At 39.1% G+C, this 21,222-nt stretch overlaps 1 protein-coding gene across 1 annotated transcript in view; it reads right to left on the bottom strand.

Annotated features, from left to right (window-relative positions):
- Positions 1–21,222, bottom strand: part of zswim2 (zinc finger, SWIM-type containing 2) — a 74,301-nt gene that overhangs the window by 3,796 nt on the left and 49,283 nt on the right. The gene's annotated exons all lie outside the window — the stretch shown is intronic.

The following is a 21,222-nucleotide window of genomic DNA, read 5'->3' as shown; positions in this document are numbered from 1 at the left end:
ACCCAATGGCCTGTTCCTATTTTTCTATGCTATTATGGTTTTCTATCTATGTCCACACATTAGCACAGTCAGGTGGGGAATATACCTGGCCAGTATCAATGGCTTTTGTTGCTAAGGTCTGTGAATTGCACAAGTCTTGCATTTGACAGTGAGATATCTGATATCCTTTGAGACTCATAGCCACCACAACACTGACTAAGATCTGATTCTGCACTTATTGATCTCCAAGTGTTGCTGGTGCCACTTCCCTACGATATTGTTTAGACATGAAGGTGAAATGACCAGACATTCATCATATTCTGCTGTGTCACATATAATTATTAAAATGCTTTTGGTGTTCAAAATATATTTTCAAGACAATTTGCTGGGTCTTCTGTCTAGTCAACCTTCAGCACAATACTATTAGATGTTGAGACATCCCTGGTCCCTCAACTGTTCCTATCAGTTCTGGTTTGCTGACTATTGAGCTGCCATGGACTGAATGTATAACACACTTTTCATCATTATGCCTGATAAGGTGGTCAACCATCACTCTAGAGAGTGCATCTGATGTCGTCTGCACGTATGTATGTATGTAGGTATGTATGTAGGTAGGTAGGTAGGTAGGTAGTCAGGTAGGTAGGTAGGTAGGTAGTCAGGTAGGTAGTCAGGTAGTCGGGGGTGTGCGGACTATGGGGGGATGTTGGGTGACATTAGCAAACCTAATGAGATTGTATCAAAATCTCTATGTACTTGGAGGCATCCTTGCTCATTTCCTTATCTCGCTGAGAGACTAAACATTTATGATCCGTTTCTCTGATCACTTTCAGATGTGCTCAGATTTGAATTTGGGAATTATTTTGTATATCAGAAATTGTTTTCAAGATGTCGAATTCAGTGTTCTATTTAGCCCCTTACTGAAATTCTGTATTTTTGATGATATTATTTCTGATGGTGTGTCTTCCTGATGTGATTATATGGGTATATAGAGATAGCAGGTTTTAACATCTTTCTTTAGTTTAATACTTCCCTAACAGTTAAATACCTTAGTACAGAGGAACCTCGATTATCGGAACGAGATGGGCGGGCACTATTTCATTTGGATAATTGATTATTTGGTTAATTGATTTCCTCTGGGGCTCAGAGTTTTCTGTGAAGCCTGCTTCTCATTCAGGAGACGAGGCAGCAGCACACTGCAACGAGCCCTTATCCCCACCCTGCCCCCCAAACCCGTCCGCCCCATCCCCTGCACGCCCACCAAACCCTGTCCGTCCCCACTCCCTGCCCGCTCCTTTGGACCTTATCCCTCACTCCTCCCTTGTTTCCCCTCACATTGACATGTGCCCAATGTTCTATCAGTGCCAACCCATGGTACCTAATATCACCCCACATCCCCCATAATCCGCACACCCCTCCCCACCCCCGACCCTCATACCTCTTATGCTAACTTAGTTTCTGCTTCTATGGTCCAGGCTTTATCTCTTCACCTACCTTGCTAACTTCCCAGCATCCACAATTACCCGTGAATGCAGGAGAAGAAATAAATTTCTATTAAAAGTTTTCTCTCTTGCAAAATGCACTCTATTGCAAAGAAAATCACTCTTACTCCCAAAAAACATTTTTGATGTATGTTGACAGTTCTGGAAACTTTTTGACATACTTTTGACACTTTGTGACACTTCTTGACAGGTTGGACAGTTTCAAAATGTTTAATGCTCCATTTATCCATGAACTTCTTTACAGTTAACACTCCCAAAGGAAATCTGACCCCCTTCCTAAAGGATTCATGACCTCCATCCAAAGGATGCTTCATGAAGGATTTCTCTCACCTTTCTATGACTTAACTCAAGTACCAAAGGAAGCTTGAACTCCACCTCCAAGGTAGCTGAGGACCAACTGACTATTTAAATGGGACTTTGGTGTACATATGTTTTAAAATTGGAATAAAAAGTTACAACTGTAAAGAAAAAAAACTGTGGTGCTACCTCACTGAGGTCAAGGCTAAGTTCTGTTCTTGCAAGAACATGGCTTAATGCACATCAGCAATCATTAATGCTGGGGATCACAATATATTGGTAAGAAGGAAACAATTGCTGTTTCTCAAGCTTGGGTATTCTGCCTCAATTAGATAACTGCAGCATCACAGAATTAAAGAGGTAATAGATAGTTGTCTCCTCGTAACCGATGTACTTGCAAAAAACATGTGGCTCTGAGTAATCAGCATGTGGACCCAGGTCGATGGGAGGAGCAGCTCCTGTGTTCCACCATTTCCACACATTCATCCAAACTTTTGAACTTCTCTGACAAACCAATTCTGATTCTTTGATTTTTGCCAACAACTCCCTAATATTAGTGAAAGCATGACTGACATCCTCCTTGCATTGTTGCAATTCATTTGATGGGGGTGTGACCCTGTCTTCTCCCCATTTTTCAGCTGTTTTTACCTTATCCATACTTGTTGTAGTCACTAACTCATGAATTCAGTTCAGCTAAAAAACTGAAGCAAAACTCTGAAGCAAATGGAAAAGTTGAGTAACGTTATATCTTAAGCATCTTACTATACAAATTTTAATCTTCCTTATGCAAACAAAAGTAGAGGCGTCCACTCAAGGTCATGGGTTAATGTTAATGTCTTCTTCAACCCGTCACAAAGTAATCAATCTTTGACCGATATACAACTGCCTTTCTCTTCTTTATCAATGTTACAATCCTCCAAGGACTTTTCAGAATCCTTTTATTAACATTATCTCCCATTTACACAGGTGTTCCCAGAACTCCTGCTGACACGCATCTAGAATGCATAACGTTCATTCAATACAAGTTTCAGTAGTCTACTTTCATTTTGACTGTGGAAATATCCATTTAACCCTTACTGGTACAATCTAAAACTCTAAATTTACCCTAATAGCATTATCAATGTGGTTGAACAATCTGGCAGACCTAACACCAGACTGAATTCTTTGTTTGTCCTCCAGATAAAAGTAATCAAAGAGGTCAAGTTATGAAGATGGATCTGCAAGTAGATACATATGGTTGAGACAAGATGTATCTCTATGCTTTAAGAGGGAGTTCCTGGTTGTGTCAAACACTCACACAATTGAATCCACCAAGGTTACTCCAGTATCCTTCTCTGACCACTGTCTCCTTCAGGACTGCAGTCACTCATATAAAGACCAGAGGAATTATTTGTGTGCACGCACTGAATTATGTTGATACCCCAGGGGCTGACTGCATTGAAAGGCACTTCCTGTGAGTCTTGTACTTCTTTTCTTTCAATTATTATCACTAAAAAAAACCTGGAGCTCACTTGAAGCAACACCACGAAAGAGCATCTTTTCACCCAAATATTCGGTAGTGGGGTATGAAAGCTGACCCAAGGAAACACTGAAAAGCCATTTCAAAGCTTGGAGGACAGTGAAACCCCTCTTTGATTTTCAGTTAGACTGGCAAGAGGCAATCAAGGAAAACGTCTTTCAAAGGGTTCTAAGTGTGTGTGTCTGTGTGTGTGTGTGTGTGTATATGAGAGAGAGAGAGAGAGAGGCAGAGAGAGGCAGAGGGAACTTCAGCCTAGTCCTGGGGATTAAGAGTCAAGTGACACCATTATAGTCCATCATCTCCCTAAAACATGGCAGGAAGGAGGAGAGTCCTGCTCCCTGCTTTTATCTGGGGATAACCTTTGGTTTTTTTTTGTCCCCTGAAGCAGGACGAGAATATCACTCACCAAATTCAGGTTTACATTTTGTAAATTCACAACTGCTCTAACAGAAAGCATAGAAGCAGGAGTAGGCCATTTGACCCCATTCAATATAATCATGGTTAATCATCAAGTTCAATACCCTAATCTTGTCATCCCCCATATCTCTTGATTCCCTTCTTGAAAACACATAATGTTTTGTACTCAATGATGTTCTGTGAATTCCACAGACTTGCCACTTTCTGGATGAAGACAATTCTCCTCATTTCAGTGCTAAAACGTTTACCCTTTAATCCTTAAACTATCAGCCTTGGGTCTGGACTTCTAAAGCATCTAGAACATCCTTCCTATATCTAATACACTGACTCCTGTTAGAGTTTTATAGGTATCAATGATATCCGCACCCCTCCAGTCCAACATTCTTCTAAACTCCAGTAAATTACAATCCTAACCGACTCGATTTCTCCTCATATGTCAGTGCTGCCATCCCAGGAATCCATCTGGTAAACCTTTGCTGCGCTCGTCTATAACAAAAACATCTTTCCTCAGATGACAAGACACCTGGAACAGCACACACTATTCCAGGTGTGGCCTCACCAATGCCCTGTATAACTGTAGCAAGATATCCTTGTTCCTGTGCTTGCATCCTTTTGCTACAAAGGCCAACACAAAATGCTATCTAATCTTGTGAGACACACCTCTTTACTTTTACATAACGCCATAATATTTAAGAACAAACAAGAATGTGTGGCTAAAAAAAAACGACCTGTTGTCGAAGCTTTTTATCTCGTCTTATCAGGGCAATGGAAGAATGCCAAATTTCAAAGGGAACAACAATTTAGAGTCATAGAGCTGTACAGCATGGAAACAAACCCATCAGTCCGACTCACTTATGCCAACCAGATATCTTAAATTAATCTAGTCCCACTTCCCAGCATTTGGTCTATATCCCTTTAAAATGTATATTCCTCGAGAAAAGTGTGATGAGTGTTTGGCATGTTTATCAAGATTGGTTGGGGCATTGCATCGGTGAATGTACCAGGAAATAACTGTCTCCTAAGCTCCTGTTTAATTCATAAAAGGTGTAATGTTTGGACACCCAACCATTTTGGTCCCACTATTAAAGGAGCACATCATTTCATTGGAGGCAATTAAGAGAAGGTTCACTAGAATGATCCCTGGTATGGAAGGATTGTAAATTGCAAAGGGTAAATTGATTAGGAATCAAAACATTGGAATTTAGAAGAGTGAGAGATGATCTCATTGAAATATAGAGGATTCTTAAGGGGCTTGACAGGATAAATGCTGAGGGGATGTTTTCCCTCATGGAGGAATCTAGGACAAGAGGACATAGCCTCAGATAAAAAGAAGTGCCTATTTAAAATAGAGATGAGGAAGAATTTTTTTTCTCTCTGAGAGGCTTGTAAGTCATTGTAAGACCTTGCCACAGAGACCTGTGGTGGTAAACTCCTTACGTATATTTAAGGCTGAGATTCTTGATGAGTAGGGAATCAAGGATTATCGGGAAAGTGCAGGAAATTGGTGTGAGGAATGTTAGAGCAGTCATAATTCCATTGCAGAGTATAGCAGGCTCAAGGGGGTGAATAGCTTACTCCTGTTCCTACTTCTTATGATCTTATACCCTGCCCTATTCCGCTCCCAATCACATCCAATCCCTCCAAAACCATACCTGATCTGCATTGCCACAGGACAACCTGGATCCCCATCCTCAACAATTTTCCCACCCCAAGAATTGACACCTCCTCTTCTGACTCCTGATGCCTCCATCCTCAACACCTTCCCCTCATCATCTCCCCAACCTCTGGATAGCCAATTGTCTTCCCCAACACTGGAATGCCCTGACCCAATTTCAACATTGGGTACTCACTCACCCAACTTCAACCTACCCTGTTTCCCTGCCATCTACCCCCTCAACCACCTTCCACCTTACTATCCACCAGCACAGTCATCTGTCAGCATACCCCCTCACCCAGTCATCTGACACCTTACCCTAACCCCTCATCTATCTGCCACACTATTCACCTTCCATCCTGCCAATTCATTCTCACACCCACTAACCATAAACACTCACTTTCCTTCAGTCACTTGTAAAAGACGCTTTGGCACCTTGAAGCTGTGTTTACTTGCTGTAAAAGTAGGCGCGGCTTCTGTAAAGGTTCACTTGTGTTTTGTTTTGGACTGGATCTGGCATTGGAACTCGGTAAAGTAGGTAACTTTTTGACTGACATGAACAGGGTTCCTGACCCTGATCTGAATATTTGGGCCATTGTTTTCACGTTGAAAAGCCCATTGGTTGATCATAAACAACAATAAAGTTAACAAAAACAGAAGTTGCTGGAAAAGTTCAGCAGGTCTGGCAGCATCCGTGAAGAGAAATCACAGTTAACATTTTAGGTTCGGTGACCCTTCCTCAGAACAATAAAGTTAATATTAGTGCTGAAATTAACATGCTGTGTTCCCTGTTGTGATTAACATCACGTTGTCTTTTCACTTTTTTTCTTTCTGTTTGCGTAGCCTCTCCTTTGATTATTTGTTGCAGCCCTTTTAAATTTGCTGCAGCCTTTTTGGGATGTCCATTTCATGTTTTGTAATTTCCCTACTCTACTGTAAGTAAGCAAGTACTGTCAAGCTGTTGGAAATTGAGGCTCTTCACAGCTGATCCTACCCTATTCCCACCCAAAAGCAGCTCCTTTTCACTTGGGAATTGGATATGTTTCAGGAGCAAATATATGAAATTAGATCTTTAAAAATGTGAATTTCCAGGCTGTAATGTTTCCCTCCAACTCTTGGCTTTTTTCAGTGATTCTAGTGTATGAATCCAGAAAGTAAATATTGTCAGGTCATTTACCTGAATGTGGGCGGTGGGGTGGGGGGTGGAGGGGAAGGGGGGGAGTGAATGGTGGCAGGTTATTGAAGCAGATTCAACCACACTGTTGTCCAATGTAAACTTTTCCACTTCCCAGCAGTAATAATTGTACTCAAAATGCTAACATACGCTTATATCATTCCTTCTTGAGAGCAGTTAGTTATAGTTTCCACACTACCATATAGATGAAATTAGCTACTACATTTAAATGGATCAAGTTTCTAGTCAAAGAGATAAATGCTCCTAAGTCAGTCGCACAAATTAGTCCAAAGGTTAACTCAGCTCTTAGTGGAACCTTAAACATTTTATGGTTTAATGATGCTTGTATGATTTGTTTAAAGGTTTATGGCAGAGTAAAGATTAAAGGTTATAGACCTTGTTTACTGGACTTTGCTACTTTAATTTAAAACAACATATTGAAACAAAATAATCTCTTCTTTAAACTTGAGCTGCAGGTAATTCTCCAGTGCTAAGAGACTTGAACACCAAAGATGGATTCAGGTATCTTTTATTTTACCTTGTGACTTTCTTGAAAGAAAAGCCAGATTAAATATAGTCTGTTCATTTTAGTTAATAGTTGATTGCTGAAATGTGTTTGCAGACTAATATTTAAATGTTCTTTTATTTGATATTATGGCAGAGACAGAGGTACTCAAGTATATTACAATTGCTATTCTTCATTCTGATGTAGATGCACAGTGTTAGTCTAAATATCAATGGTCAAATGCAACCTTGTATAATTTCTTATACAGCATGAGTTTGAGTACATAGGAATTATGGATTTATCAAAAAGATATTTATGTACTTGCCCTGAATTAAACATTGATTTTTTTTTAATTTGCTATTTTTTTGTTGCTGGTGATACTAGTCGGAATCTTACACTTTCCTTGACCAGATACTTGACTCAAAGAAATCTTGATGGCTGATTTTTGTCATTTGTTAGAAGAAGTTGTTGGCTGGTGTCTTCATAAATACTGGCCTGGTCCCCCTCTTTTTACTCAAAACATTTCTCTTCCAAGTTGTCATTCAGTTGCCTAACCAAAGACATTTTAACTTCATTAATGCTCACATTATGGTCTGCCTTGACGATGAGGAGGCTATGGTGTTGATAACTCAGCTCAGGGTCAAGTGGGATTGCATAATTGTGAAATATCTGGTTCAACTTCAGACAGTAGCCAGGGAGAAAGAAAAGAATTGACCACTAGGGAGTAGGGACCAAAGATAATATCAACTGCATTCTCTTTTATCTGACCCTGATAAGAGTCAAGTACATTGGATCATTCCCTGCTTAGGTTACCTGCACCATTTCACTAAATACAGACATTTATGAATGATACCATCAGGCACAAACTCTACAGAATATATTTCCCACTAGTTGGAAGGTTTAAAGTTTCTAATAGTTCAACATAAAAAAACTACAGTTCATATTCTCTAACCCAATGTGGTATAATATTACTTAAGTCAGAAACTGTTTTAATTCTTCTGAATGAAATGTGTAGTAGCAAGACATCAAGTCATACTTTGGATGTACAATCTGGTAAAAATCTATAATGTTGGCTAATTCTGTAATTTATCTTCTCTAAACTGCCCATTTAGGTGCCAAAGGGCATAAGATTGTGTCTAATATCACGGCTGATGGAGGCTCTACTGTGTTTAGTCCCAATATCCAAGGATTGAACAGTGCTACCATCAAAATGTCGACAAATCCCAGCTCGAAATCTCATGGCGAGAAAGCCAGGAATAAAGTACCTTTGGGTAACTGTTATTTTGATATTGAATTGTAGCATGATATGCACCACATTAAATTATTCGGCTTTTGTCAGTTATTAGATCAAGCACTTAAATGGAAGCAGAGTAAAGTGTACAACTGGAAAAAATTGTAGTCTATATGTGTGTTTCAGTACTAATCCACCATCCAAGGTCAAATTTCTACATGATCCGTCTTCAACTATTTTCTAGTCTAAACATTTCCTGTGTGAAAGTAATTGAAATGAAACTCGCTGTGTGCCTTTCCTGGAACCATAAAATGATTTCCTTCCCTCCTGCTCGAACCAATAATGAGAGAGAGAGGAGCTGTTAGAAAATTGTTTGCAGCTTAGAAACAGCAGATCCACAGCAGTGTGCATCATCATAACTAGTGAAGATGGTAGGAACTCTGGAAAAGCTTGTGATGTGTATCAGCAGACTCAGGTGGCTGTCTGTATGGAGTTTGCACATTCCCCCTGTGTATGCATGGGTTTTTCCCTTGGTACTCTGGTTTCCTACCAATCCAAAGGTGTGAAGGTTTGGTGGATTGGCCATGCCAAATTGCCCATAGTGTCCAGAGGTGTGCAGGTGAGGTGGATTAGACATGGGAAATGTGGGGTTACGGGGATAGGGTGGTTGGGAAGTGGTGGGTTTGGGTGAGATGCTCTTTGGGGAGCGTTAGTGCAGAGTTGACCAGGATATATTCATTCTGAGTATTCTAAAACATTGCTTTAAATGCCTGCTTTTGTGTCTCTATTGATCTATTCCCCAAACTAGAATGCCAGTTCACTTCAGCCAGCTCAGCTTTCATGCCCGCAGTGTTGTTCTTATTCAGATTTAAAGTACTAGTCCTTGACCCAATCTTCTCCCTTTCTAACTGGATATGAAATTCAGTCATACTGTGGTGGCTGCTACCTATGGATACCTTAATGTGGATGATTTGCTTGCTAAATGATATGGCAGCTGAACATTGCTAGAACTGACTTTTCTTTTGGTTGCAGTACATCTCGTTATTGACTTATGTGTGCGCAAGCTTGGAAAGGACTTTTGGACAATTTAGATTTTTTGATTTGGTTGAGTTCAATTGATTAAAACTCTCACTTAAAACTGTTTAGGTTAGAAGTTATATGTTGAACAGAACTAAACCATTATACAAAGACACTGTATCAATGATGTTATAACAAAGTGAGGGGGGGGTCATGGCTCACATTGATTTAAACCCTCTTTTGGTCAGCTGCAACAATACAATTTTTTTTAGCACATAGCTATCACATTTCAAGTAACTGTTGTTAATCAGATCAAAAATAAAGGCGAACCAATTCCAAGGTTTTCTTGAATGAGAGTGAAGATTTATGACCTGAAAAAAAAAACTAACAGCAAACACACATGTAAACTACGGGTAATGAGCTCACAAAAAAGAGGCAATAGTGAGGTACTGAAAACAAGAAGTGTTGGAGATCACAGAAGGTCAGGCAGCATCCGTGGAGAGAGAGCAAGCAAGCGTTTTGAGTCGAGATAATTCTTCATTAGAGCTATCTGATACAGACAGGGAGGTAAAGGCAGTTGGAAGTTTGCAGTTATTCGAGTGTTTTGAATTGCAAAAGTGAAACCTGAGGTCAACTATTTAGGTACTCTCCTGCTTCCTCCATAATGGAAAACTGCAGATGTGCCAGTGCTTCTGCTTAATGGTCACTGTTGTTTGAAGATGCTTTTTGTCCGGTTGTATCTGAAATCTAGGTTGAGAAAGAGAGAGAGAGAGAGAGAGTCTTCCAGCCCTTGTTCACAAAACCATGTTTCCTGGTCTGTTCTCTGCTGCTGTTAATAAAGGTTAATAGGCATATAATCCCGACTCTGCTCATTCTTTCTTTGGGCTGAATACTTTGCAACCTTTTCATTTCAATCTATGTGTATTTCTTTACTCTTGAAAACAATGGAATTTTCAACGGGCTGTAGAGTGTCATTTTATCTTAAGAAGGAACACGTTTTTCCTCACTAGAGCCCATAAAATTTCAGACTCGAGCTGGGCTATTGATAAAACCCTGAAGGAGACTTGAATCCTGGAGGTGTCTAAATCAGTCCTTTCCCACTGTTTGATTGAACAATACTTTGTATAGAACAATTAATGTAAATGGTAGCAAATAACTATAAAATACGGCTTTTATTAACAATTGATTTAATTGCTTATTCTTCAATTACAGTATACTTGAAATACTTCCCCTAATCAATCATCTGTTTTTCATTGGTTGCCACTTATAATATTAATGGCTAGTGTTCTGTAATTGTGTTACTGTGACATAATGCAACAACACATGATAGCTTCTTTGCTCTGTTGGATTAGCGGTCTGTATAAATTTATGGACTATAGAAAATGAGCTGAAAATGTGTTGCTGGAAAAGCGCACCAGGTCAGGCAGCATCCAAGGAGCAGGAGAATCGGTGTTTCGGGCATGAGCCCTTCTTCAGGAATGAGGAAAGTGTGCCAAGCAGGCTAAGATAAAAGGTAGGGAGGAGGGACTTGGGGGAGGGGCGTTGGAAATGCGATAGGTGGAAGGAGGTTAAGGTGAGGGTGATAGGCCAGAGTGGGGGTGGGCGCGAAGAGGTCAGGAAGAAGATTGCAGGTTAGGAAGGTGGTGCTGAGTTCAAGGGTTGGGATTGAGACAAGGTGGGGGGAGGAGAAATGAGGAAACTGGAGAAATATGAGTTCATCCCTTGTGGTTGGAGGGTTCCTAGGCGGAAGATGAGGTGCTCTTCCTCCAACCGTCGTGTTACTATGGTCTGGCGATGGAGGAGTCCAAGGACCTGCACGTCCTTGGTGGAGTGGGAGGGGGAGTTGAAGTGTTGAGCCACGGGGTAGTTGGGTTGGTTGGTCAGGGTGTCCCAGAGGTGTTCTCTGAAACGATCCACAAGTAGGGAGCCTGTCTCCCCAATATAGAGGAGGCCACATTGGGTGCAGCAGATGCATTAAGTGATGTGTGTGGAGGTGCAGGTGAATTTATGGCAGATATGGAAGGATCCCTTGGGGCTTTGGAGGGAAGTAAGGGGGGAGGTGTGGGCGCAAGTTTTGCATTTCTCCGCCCACACTTTCCCCCTTACTTCCCTCCCAGATGTTATGACACAACTCTGGAACCTTGTACCTTGGCTCAGATTTGGCACTGCCATTGCACCTGAAGAGCCCAACATTATTTTTAATCAACCTATTCAGAACTGTTATGACACAGCTCCATGGAAAGTGAGTAATTAATTCCAGATCTTCTGGTTTAGAAGTAGGTGCACTACCATTGACCATGAGACTCCAACCTAAAATAGTTTTAAGATGAGACTAATTCATTATACAATAATTGCCTGAAATGACTTGGAGTAGAATTCATACACTGTGTATGAATTGATTAATGTAAAACATACATGTGTCATATTTTCAATAAGGAGTATCACTCAGGGATAACAAATCTTTAATCTTTTCCTTGCAGCTCCGATGAAGAAAATAAACACTAAAGACCTGGAAAGCAAAGTGACAGGTATTTCATTTTTCCTACATGCGTTTTTATTTGTAAGAACACAAGAGAGTTGTAAATGAGGAGGATTGTTCTGACCCTCTAAATTTGTCCATTCAGAGGATTCTTAAGGCTGTCTTTAAAATACCCTGCTTAAGTGTCTCTCTTAGTCTGGGCAGCTTTAACTGTATTCAATTATATTCAGGGATGGTCCTATTGGAATACTATACAGAATGATCACAACTTCTTCCCAAATTTGCAATCTACAGTTTAGTCAACATTGTTTCAGTGCAGCATTGTTAGATATATTTTGCATAGAGTCTACCTTCTCTCAAATTTTAATTTAAATCCATCCTTCATAATTTTAGCATTATTCACAGACTATCTGTTAACCATTTTGCCTTCAAAATATCATAACACTCTTCTGCACCAAACTTTGTTATTCTTCTCCCTGTTTACACATTACACATCCTGTAATTGTTGTAGGCCTTCTAATTCTATTGCTGAATCAAGGTTATTTGCATAAAATAGAAATATAGAAGTGCCATCAACACTGGAGACATTTCATTAAATACTCCCCCCTCCTCCTAAATAGAAAGCTCTCCATTATTTTTAATATTAAATAAAACAAAACTGTTGAAAATACTCTAAAGCTGGCAGCAATTGTGGAGAGAGTTAACTTCTCATGTCTGTTTTCATTGTTCTATTTTTAGCACCACATACAACTTAGCTACTCCTAGATTTTGCTTTTCAAAGTCCTCCACAGAGCTTTCAGTTTAACTCAATAACTTTTGGGAGTTCAGCTGGCCTAGTGGTATTACCATTAGATTATTAATCCAGAGATCCAGGGAATGTTCTGAAGACCCAGGTTCCAATGCTGTCATGGCAGATGGTGGAATTTGAATTAAATAATAATCTGGAGTTAAAGGTCTAATAATGAGCTTGAAACTGTTATTGACTGTTTGAAAAGCCCTTTAGGGAAGCAAGCTGCCATCCTTACCTAGTCTGGCCTGCATGTGACTCCAGATCCACAGCAGTGTATACAAGTAGACATTGAACCCTACAGTGTGGAAGCAGGCCATTCAGCCCATTGATTCCACATCGACCCTCCTAACAGCATCCTACCCAGACCACCCCTTCTGAAGCATGCATTTCCCATTATTAATTAACGTAACCTACACATCCCTGGACAATTTAGCACAGCCACTCGCCCTAATCTGCAGATCTTTGGACTGTGGGAGGAAACCGGAGCACCCAGAGGAAATCCACGCAGACACAGGGAGAATGTAATTTTTCTCTCAGTTGCCCTCTTGGCATTTTAAGCACTCATCTAGCTGCTTCTTAAATGTTGTGAGACTACTTGTCTTCACCATCTGCTCAGCCAACCATATTCCATATTTATACCACCCTCTGGGTGGAAAATATGCTCCCTCAGGTTCCTTCAAAACCACTTATTTGTCACCTTAAACTTATGCCGTCTGCTCTTGGACATGTCTACAAGGGTAAATTATCCTCACGATCTACCGTATGTATGCCTCTCAGTATTTTGCATACTTCAGTCAAATCCCCCCTCAGCCTCCTCTACTTTAGGGAAAACAAACCCACCCTGTCCAGTAACTCCTCGTAACTGAGACTCTCCAGAGGTTAGATTAGGTTTCCCACAGTATGGAAACAGGCCCTTCGGCCCAACAAGTCCACACTGACTCTCGAAAGAGTAACCCACCCAGACACATTCCCCTACCCTTTATTTACCCCTGACTAACGCACATGACACTATGGGCAATTTAGCATAGCCAATTCACCTGGCCTGCACACATCTTTGGATTATGTGATGAGGAAACCGGAGCACCTGGAGGTAACCCATGCAGACACAGGGAGAATGTGCACACTCCACACAGATAGTTGCCCGAGGCGAGAATCTAACCTGGGTCCCTGGCACTGTGAGGTAGCAGTGCTAACCACTGAGCCACCATGCCGCCCCCAGGCATCCATCCAGGCAAAAACCTAGTGAATCTCCTTTGCACCCTCTCCAGTGCAGTCACATCCATAGAATGGTGTGGTGATCTCACAACTGCTGCATAAAGTTGCAAAAGGACTTCTGCTCCTACATTCTTTGCCCTGGCTAATGAAGGAAAACATCCCACACCCCTTCTTCACAACCCTATCTACCTGTGCTAACACCTTCAGGGATCTCTGAACTTGTACACTTTGTTCTTCAGTACTCCTTACGAAACTACCACTCATTGTGTTCATACTTCCCTTATTAGACCTCTCCAAATGTATTACCTTATCAGGATTAAATTCCATCTGCAATTTCTGGTATTATTTTTATTCATTTAGAGAGTATGGGCATCACTGGTTAGGTTAGCATCCCTAATTGCCATCGATCAGGCAGGATCTTTCCCTTATGAATTTATCTTCGCTCTTTTCCTGGCATACACTTCCACATCCATTTCTATGAGGGTAGGAATATTCAAATCTATGTTTTTGGACATTAAAGAAAGAAGAGATTTGGGAAAATAATGGCAAAGTGAAGTTGAGATACATGATCAGGTGTGAGATTTTGAAAGTTGGAGTGGGTAAAGGGAGTACATGGCCTAATCTTACTCCCTTTTTTTATGTAAAAGTACTGCACTGGCCAGTCTCAAACGTCAATGAAATTCAGTCTTTTGCCTGACACACAGCAACATAGGAACAAAGTTAGGCATTTAGCGAACCAGCCTGTGTTGTTTTTAGTGAGTTTGTGACTGATATGTGACCTAAGCCCACATACTTGCTTTCCACATCCGTTAATGTCTTTAGAAAATAATGTATTAATTTCAGATGTAAAGTTAATGACTGCTATTTGTGGAAGTGTTCCAAACTTAACATGTAGGATTGTTCTCTGTTCTTTTGAAAGACCAGGCTTTTAATTTTAGGGTATGTTACATTAATTGGTCTAATTCACTGGTTTCCTTCTCTTGCCTTTCTTAAATAGTAGAATGAAGTGCACTTTTCCAGTCTAATAGAACAATTCCTGATTTTAGATAACTTTGGAAGATCGCAGTTAAGACATCTAGGAGTTAAATTTAGATACTGCTTTTCATGACCAAAGATATTCCATGCAGTTTTATGTCCAATGAGATATTTTTTGAAACTTACTCAATGTTGTAATGTAAGAAACATGCTAGTCAACGTATGTAGAGTTTACAACCTTGGTTTGAAACAATCTTGTCTTGGGGATTTGACACAATTAATGCCATTAATTTTATTACTGTTAAATTGCTTATATTAATTTTGGTACCTGTCCCTGAATTAATATTAACTTCCTTGTGACTTCTGTCATGGTATCCTCTTTTTCTACTGTAAATACTGGCAATTTTTTTTTTCTAACAGTTCTGATATAATATTACCATTGTTAAGTTTTATAGGGGCCCACAATGCTTACTTATCTTCATTTTGAATTCTTTAACTGCAAAGGTTTCTTGTGTGCATTCGGTTTCCCTTCAAGTTTCATTTTACATCAGCTTTTTATAGCACTAATTCTGTAATTATCCTGTTTCATTCTGTGTACCTCTTCCAATCATCAGCACATGCTTTTTCTTTGCATTCTGATTTGTTTTGCATTTAGTTTTCTGTTGACCCTTACATCTTGTATTTGTCCCTTGGGGTGTACATCTTTCTCACATTAAGATCCAATAGAAAACTGTTTGATTCTCAGAGGCAATTTTTATTAGACCAAATTATAAAGACATTTGAGCTAGAAAGTTTTTTTTTCTAATTGTTTCAGAATAATAGCTGAAAGATTTTTTTAAAAATTAGCTTTTCAAATCAGGTAAAAGGAGGTGTTATAATATTCAATTTCATGATGTTAACATCACATGTTGTCAAAGCAGATTTTAAGTTTGATTTCTTTAAATTCTGTCTTTTAACTTCTTACATTTAGGTGTGACATTAATTCCTACATTTCTTTCCATGTTTTGCAACAACAGACAAGAAAACCTTTGTGCAACAAAACTGGGCGAATCTTGTTCAGAAGGTGCAAAACGTTGAAGAGCTTACAGATCAAATGATGGGGTTTGGCCTCACAAATGAAATGTATTCTGAAATCATGAGCTGCAAAACATCTCAAGAGAAGATGAGGAAACTTCTACAATACATGACAGTGGCTGAAAATACTTGTAATCATCTCTTTACAAAATTGTGTGAGTTGCAATATTGTGTTATGGAAGAGCTCATTCAATAAAGTGAACAATTTCCGACCTAATACTGCTTATGCTGTGACCCTTTCATAACTTCAGGACATCCCACAGATGTTACAGTCAATGAAGTATATTATAGTCATTTTATTATCAGAAATGCTGCAGCTAATTTGTGCACAAATAGCAATGAGATAATGATTAGAGATAGTCAGGGCCAGATATTTTCTGAGAGGCTGCAGGTATTGAGAGGAAAATTGTAGAAGCTTAGGAATGTGGAGATTCCTATTGAGATTAACAGTAGGAGTTTAATTTTAATTCATTCACCTGCTGTTAGAAAGAGAGCTCCAAATTTTGAGTGACAGTGAAGGAATGACTTGGAGATGCCGGTGTTGGACTGGGGTATACAAAGTGAAAAATCACACAACACCAGGTTATAGTCCAACAGGTTTAATTGGAAGCACACTAGCTTTCTAGTCACTATCACCTGATGAAGGAGTGTCACTCCGAAAGCTAGTGTGCTTCCAATTAAACCTGTTGGACTATAACCTGGTGTTGTGTGATGTTTCACTTTGAAGGAATGATGAACTAGTTCCAAACCCTGAGGCTATGAGATTTGGGTGGATAAGAACAGGGAGGGAAATGTTATATTTGCAATCTGTCCGAAACAGGTATTCAGTTATGTCATTAATTCATCTTCTTTTACCCACTTTCGATTCATTCCCTTGCCTGACAAAATGTATTAACCTCAATCTTGAAGGTTTTAGTTAACTCAGCATCCAAATTTTCAGTACCTTTTGTGTGAAATTGTGCTTCCTGAATTCACTGTTAATGTTCTGGCTCTAATTTTAAGATTATACCCCTTGCCCTATTCCGCCAGCAGAAACTGTTCCTTTTTATCTATCTTACAAAAGTCTTCTATTACTTTAATGAACTTGATCAGAACACCTGTAATACACACCAAGTTGATTTAATCAGTCCCCTCATAATTTAATCAATTAACTCCACTAGCCTCCTTGTGAATCTGCACCACATCCTCTCTAGGGTCAGTGTATCCAGCTTGTGGTGTGATACCCACAATGGATCTACTACTTCAAATGGAATCTGAAGAATGACTTGCTCTCATTTTTTTTTGGTTTCTTCTCTTACTTACACGGCCACTCTTATTGATTTGCATTAATGAATATAAATTCAAGTGTTTTGGCATGTAGATATTTGAGAAACACATTTGTGACATCTTGCCAGTGTACAGAGCGATTATCCTTCATGTTCTTTTTTGACATTCCATTCAATTTATCAGCCATATCAATTAGTTGCCTGCAATTTCTTCTGGAAGTTGATATAGATTATACCTGTAGATGCATTCTTATCACAATGCTCAAATGTATATAACTACTCAGTTACTTTGTCCCTGATTTTGGTAACTTCCCACAATGAACTTTAGATTGGTTTATAGTTGCTTACTTTGTCTCTTCCACCTTTCTTAGTTAACAGAATAACATCTGTAATTTTCCAGTCCAATTTTGAAAACCTTGGTTTAATGCATTAAAAGTCACACAACAGGTTTAATTGGAAGCACTAGCTTTCAGAGCGCCGTTCCTTCATCAGGTGGTTGTGGAGGTCACAATTGTAAGATACAGAATCTTTAGCAAAAGTTTACAGTGTGATGTAACTGAAATTATACATTGAAAAATATTTTGATTGTTTGTTAATCTCTCATCTGTTAGAATGACCATGTTAGTTTCACTTCTTTCATATGTAAATCACAAAACCTTTTTTAAAAGTTACATTCGCAGGTTAACTTTAACAATTGGTGTCAGCCCAGATAATACGTTGAAGGTGTTAAACCCCCGTGTCCAGTTGTCTGTGCCATACTGTTTAGATTGATTCTAATTTTAAAAATGGGTTAACAGAGACTTACGTGGATTCATGCAGTTTTTGAGCAAAGTACAATGTAAATTCTGCAAGTACAAATTCACCCCACAAATATGTGGGGTGAATTTGTGATTTACTATGAAAGACGTGAAACTAACATGGACACTCTAACAGATGAGAGACCTAACAAACAATCCCATTTTTTTTCAATGTATAATTTCAGTTACATCACATTGTAAACTTCTGCTATAGATTCTATGTCTTACAATTGTGCACTGCACAACCAACTGATGAAGGTGCAGCATGATGGCTCAGTGGTTAACACTGTTGCCCGACAGCACCAGGGACTAGCGTTCGATTCCAGCCTCGGGTGACTGTCTGTGTGGAGTTTGCACATTTCCCCTGTGTCTTAGGGGGTTTCCTCTGGGTGCTCCGGTTTCCTCCCACAGTCCAAAGATGTGCAGGTTAGGTGAATTGGTCATGCTAAATTGCCCATAGAGTTAGGTCCATTAGTTATGGGGAATGGGTCTGGGTGGGTTACTCGTTGGAGGGTCAAGTGTGGACTAGTTGGGCCGAAGGGTCTATTTCCACACTGTAGGGAATCTAATGTAATCACTTCAAAAGCTAGTGCTACCTATTGGACTATAACCTAGTGTTGTGTGATTTTTAACTTTGTACATGCCAGTCCAACACCGACATCTCCAGATCATTTGGATTATTGCATCTGTAATTTCATTTCCTATTTATTTTAATACCCTGAGATGGAAACCATCACATGCTGGAGATATCTATCTAAAGTGACATCATTAGTACATGTTAGTATCTTCAGCATTGTTATAGACAAGACCAAGTCCCCTCAAAGTATATTAAGAAGATGGCCTAGACCCTAACTTTTTCATGTCTTAAAGGCAAGTGCCAGGCCTTGTATTCCAGATGCAATTCGATTGGTCAAACTACCGGTCTTGAAACAAAACACACTTTATTCATACACTATAATTAAAATACAAAAACAAAAGAAAAACAACTCTATTGAAAAACTTAACAGAATAATAGATTAGTTAACTACTAAACAGGAGGAAAAATATCAAAATAAAAGTCTGAAAGAGAGAGCAGCAGGGAGAAATGTACTGCAGCTTCCAAACTCCGCTTCAAGACCATAGCAATTGCTACTGAAAATCCTGCCTCTGGGAGAGCTTGACTCCACCCATTCAGTCTGCTCCAACTTTTAAAAAAAAATACAAGGTCTCACAAGCTGTTCACTTTATTGGATTCAAATAGACACCTCTGCGCCTCTGTCTTAAAACCTCTCTTCAAAAAAAGGACCAAGAAAATGTACATCACTTCAAGTATACGCATGGAAGCTGAACTAGTGCCTTTAGTGGATGCTGCCAAGGGACAACATATAGATAAGAAAGAACAGGGGGCCAAGATGCACTCACTATAATTTAATAGGAAAGAGTAGAACTAAATGGTGGCAGTCCCAAAGAACTAGACAACGGAGGAGAGGCATTGGAAAAGGATGTTTTGATCAACCTTTTCAAAGAATGCAAAGTGGACAAGGAGAATGAAAGTAGATAATACACTACACTTCCACACCACAGAATACCATACATTTTTGTCACCGCCAGGTTAGTCTATACTTGATTATAGAAATTATTTGGAGATACCGGTGTTGGACTGGGGTGTACAAAGTTAAAAATCACACAACATCAGGTAATAGTCCAACAGGTTTACTTGGAAGCACACTAGCTTTCGGTGCGACGCTCCTTCAACAGGTGATTGTGGCGGGCTCAATCGTAACACAGAATTTATAGCAAAAAATTTACAGTGTGATGTAACTGAAATTATACATTGAAAAATTGATGGTCTGTTAAGCCTTTCATCTGTTAGAATACAGTGATAGTTTCACTTCTTTCATGTGTAAATCACAAAACCTTTTTTTATAGAGTTGCATTCTCGGGTTAGCTGTTAACAAAGGTGATAGCTAGACAATATATTGATGGTGTTAGCCCCCTGTGTTTTCTGTCTATGCCATGATGTTTAGATTGTTATCTCACTTTTTAGATAAGCTTCAAAGTTTTACATAAATTCATGCAGTTTTTGAGCTCAGAGTTCTACATGAATGTATGAAGTTTTTGAGCAAAGTGCAATGTAACTCTGCAAGTACAAATTCACTCCACAAAATATATGTGTGCATGTGGGTCTTTGTCTGTGTGTGTGTACTGTTATCTCACTTTTTAGATTAGAATCAATCTAAACATCATGGCATAGACAGAGAACACAGGGGGCTAACACCTTCAATATATTGTCCAGCTATCACCTTTGTTAACAGCTAACCCGAGAATGCAACTTTTAAAAAAAGGTTTTGTGATTTACACATGAAAGAAGTGAAACTATCACTGTATTCTAACAGATGAAAAGCTTAACAGACCATCAATTTTTCAATGTATAACTTCAGTTACATCACACTGTAAGTTTTTGCTATAAATTCTGTGTTACGATCGAGCCCGCCACTATCACCTGATGAAGGAGCGCCGCTCCGAAAGCTAGTGTGCTTCCAACTAAACCTGTTGGACTATTACCTGGTGTTGTGAGATTTTTAACCGATTATAGAAATTTAGACATAGCCTCGTGGAAAAGATGGGCATATTTTTGTGAGGGTACAATAACTACATTTAAGAACTTCAAAGTTTGAGGATAATTTTTCGATTGCTATCACTGGTTTTGGACAGGAGTGATATAGTACCCAAAGAGAGAAAATCAATTAAAATGTCAACTCATGAGAGGATTGACTACAAATACTTTTGTGTTAACAGTTAAGTGTGAATGGGCCATGTTAGTGTGGAACAGTCAAGGCGGATACAGTAAATGTTTACTGGGAACAATGGGCATTAAAGATAGAGGAGAATGTGTATTTAATTAAGTTGACAGCAGATGAAATAAAAACAAATGTATTTTTATTTTATAAACTAATGAGTTAATTATGTTGCTAAAAAGTTATGAAACACAATAAACTCTTTAAAATAAAAAAGTCAGGATATGTAGTTAACAGTCTCTTTTAATCATATTTAAAGTTAAGTCAACTTTTTTCCATATTCCAAGCAGGTGAACTGGATTACCCTTTCTTGGTCCCTTTTCAAGTAATATCAGACTTGATATTAGTCAGATGAGTTGTTCGATTTTCTGTTGCTTCTTTCAAATAAGTAGGTCAATTTAATAAAATGATTCAGATGATAAGAATCTGCTTTGAGCTATTCTTTTACAGAACAATAACTGCATATTCATTATTTTCTGGATTATTAATTTACAGCATATTACCACCATTAACTGGAAGTAACAATTTCATAACATTGCTGTTATGTTCAGTAAATGC

The sequence above is a fragment of the Chiloscyllium punctatum genome, chromosome 10 (assembly GCF_047496795.1).
Source record: "Chiloscyllium punctatum isolate Juve2018m chromosome 10, sChiPun1.3, whole genome shotgun sequence".
NCBI classification, from domain to species: Eukaryota; Metazoa; Chordata; class Chondrichthyes; order Orectolobiformes; family Hemiscylliidae; genus Chiloscyllium; species Chiloscyllium punctatum.
This window is presented reverse-complemented; position numbering and strand designations above follow the sequence as displayed.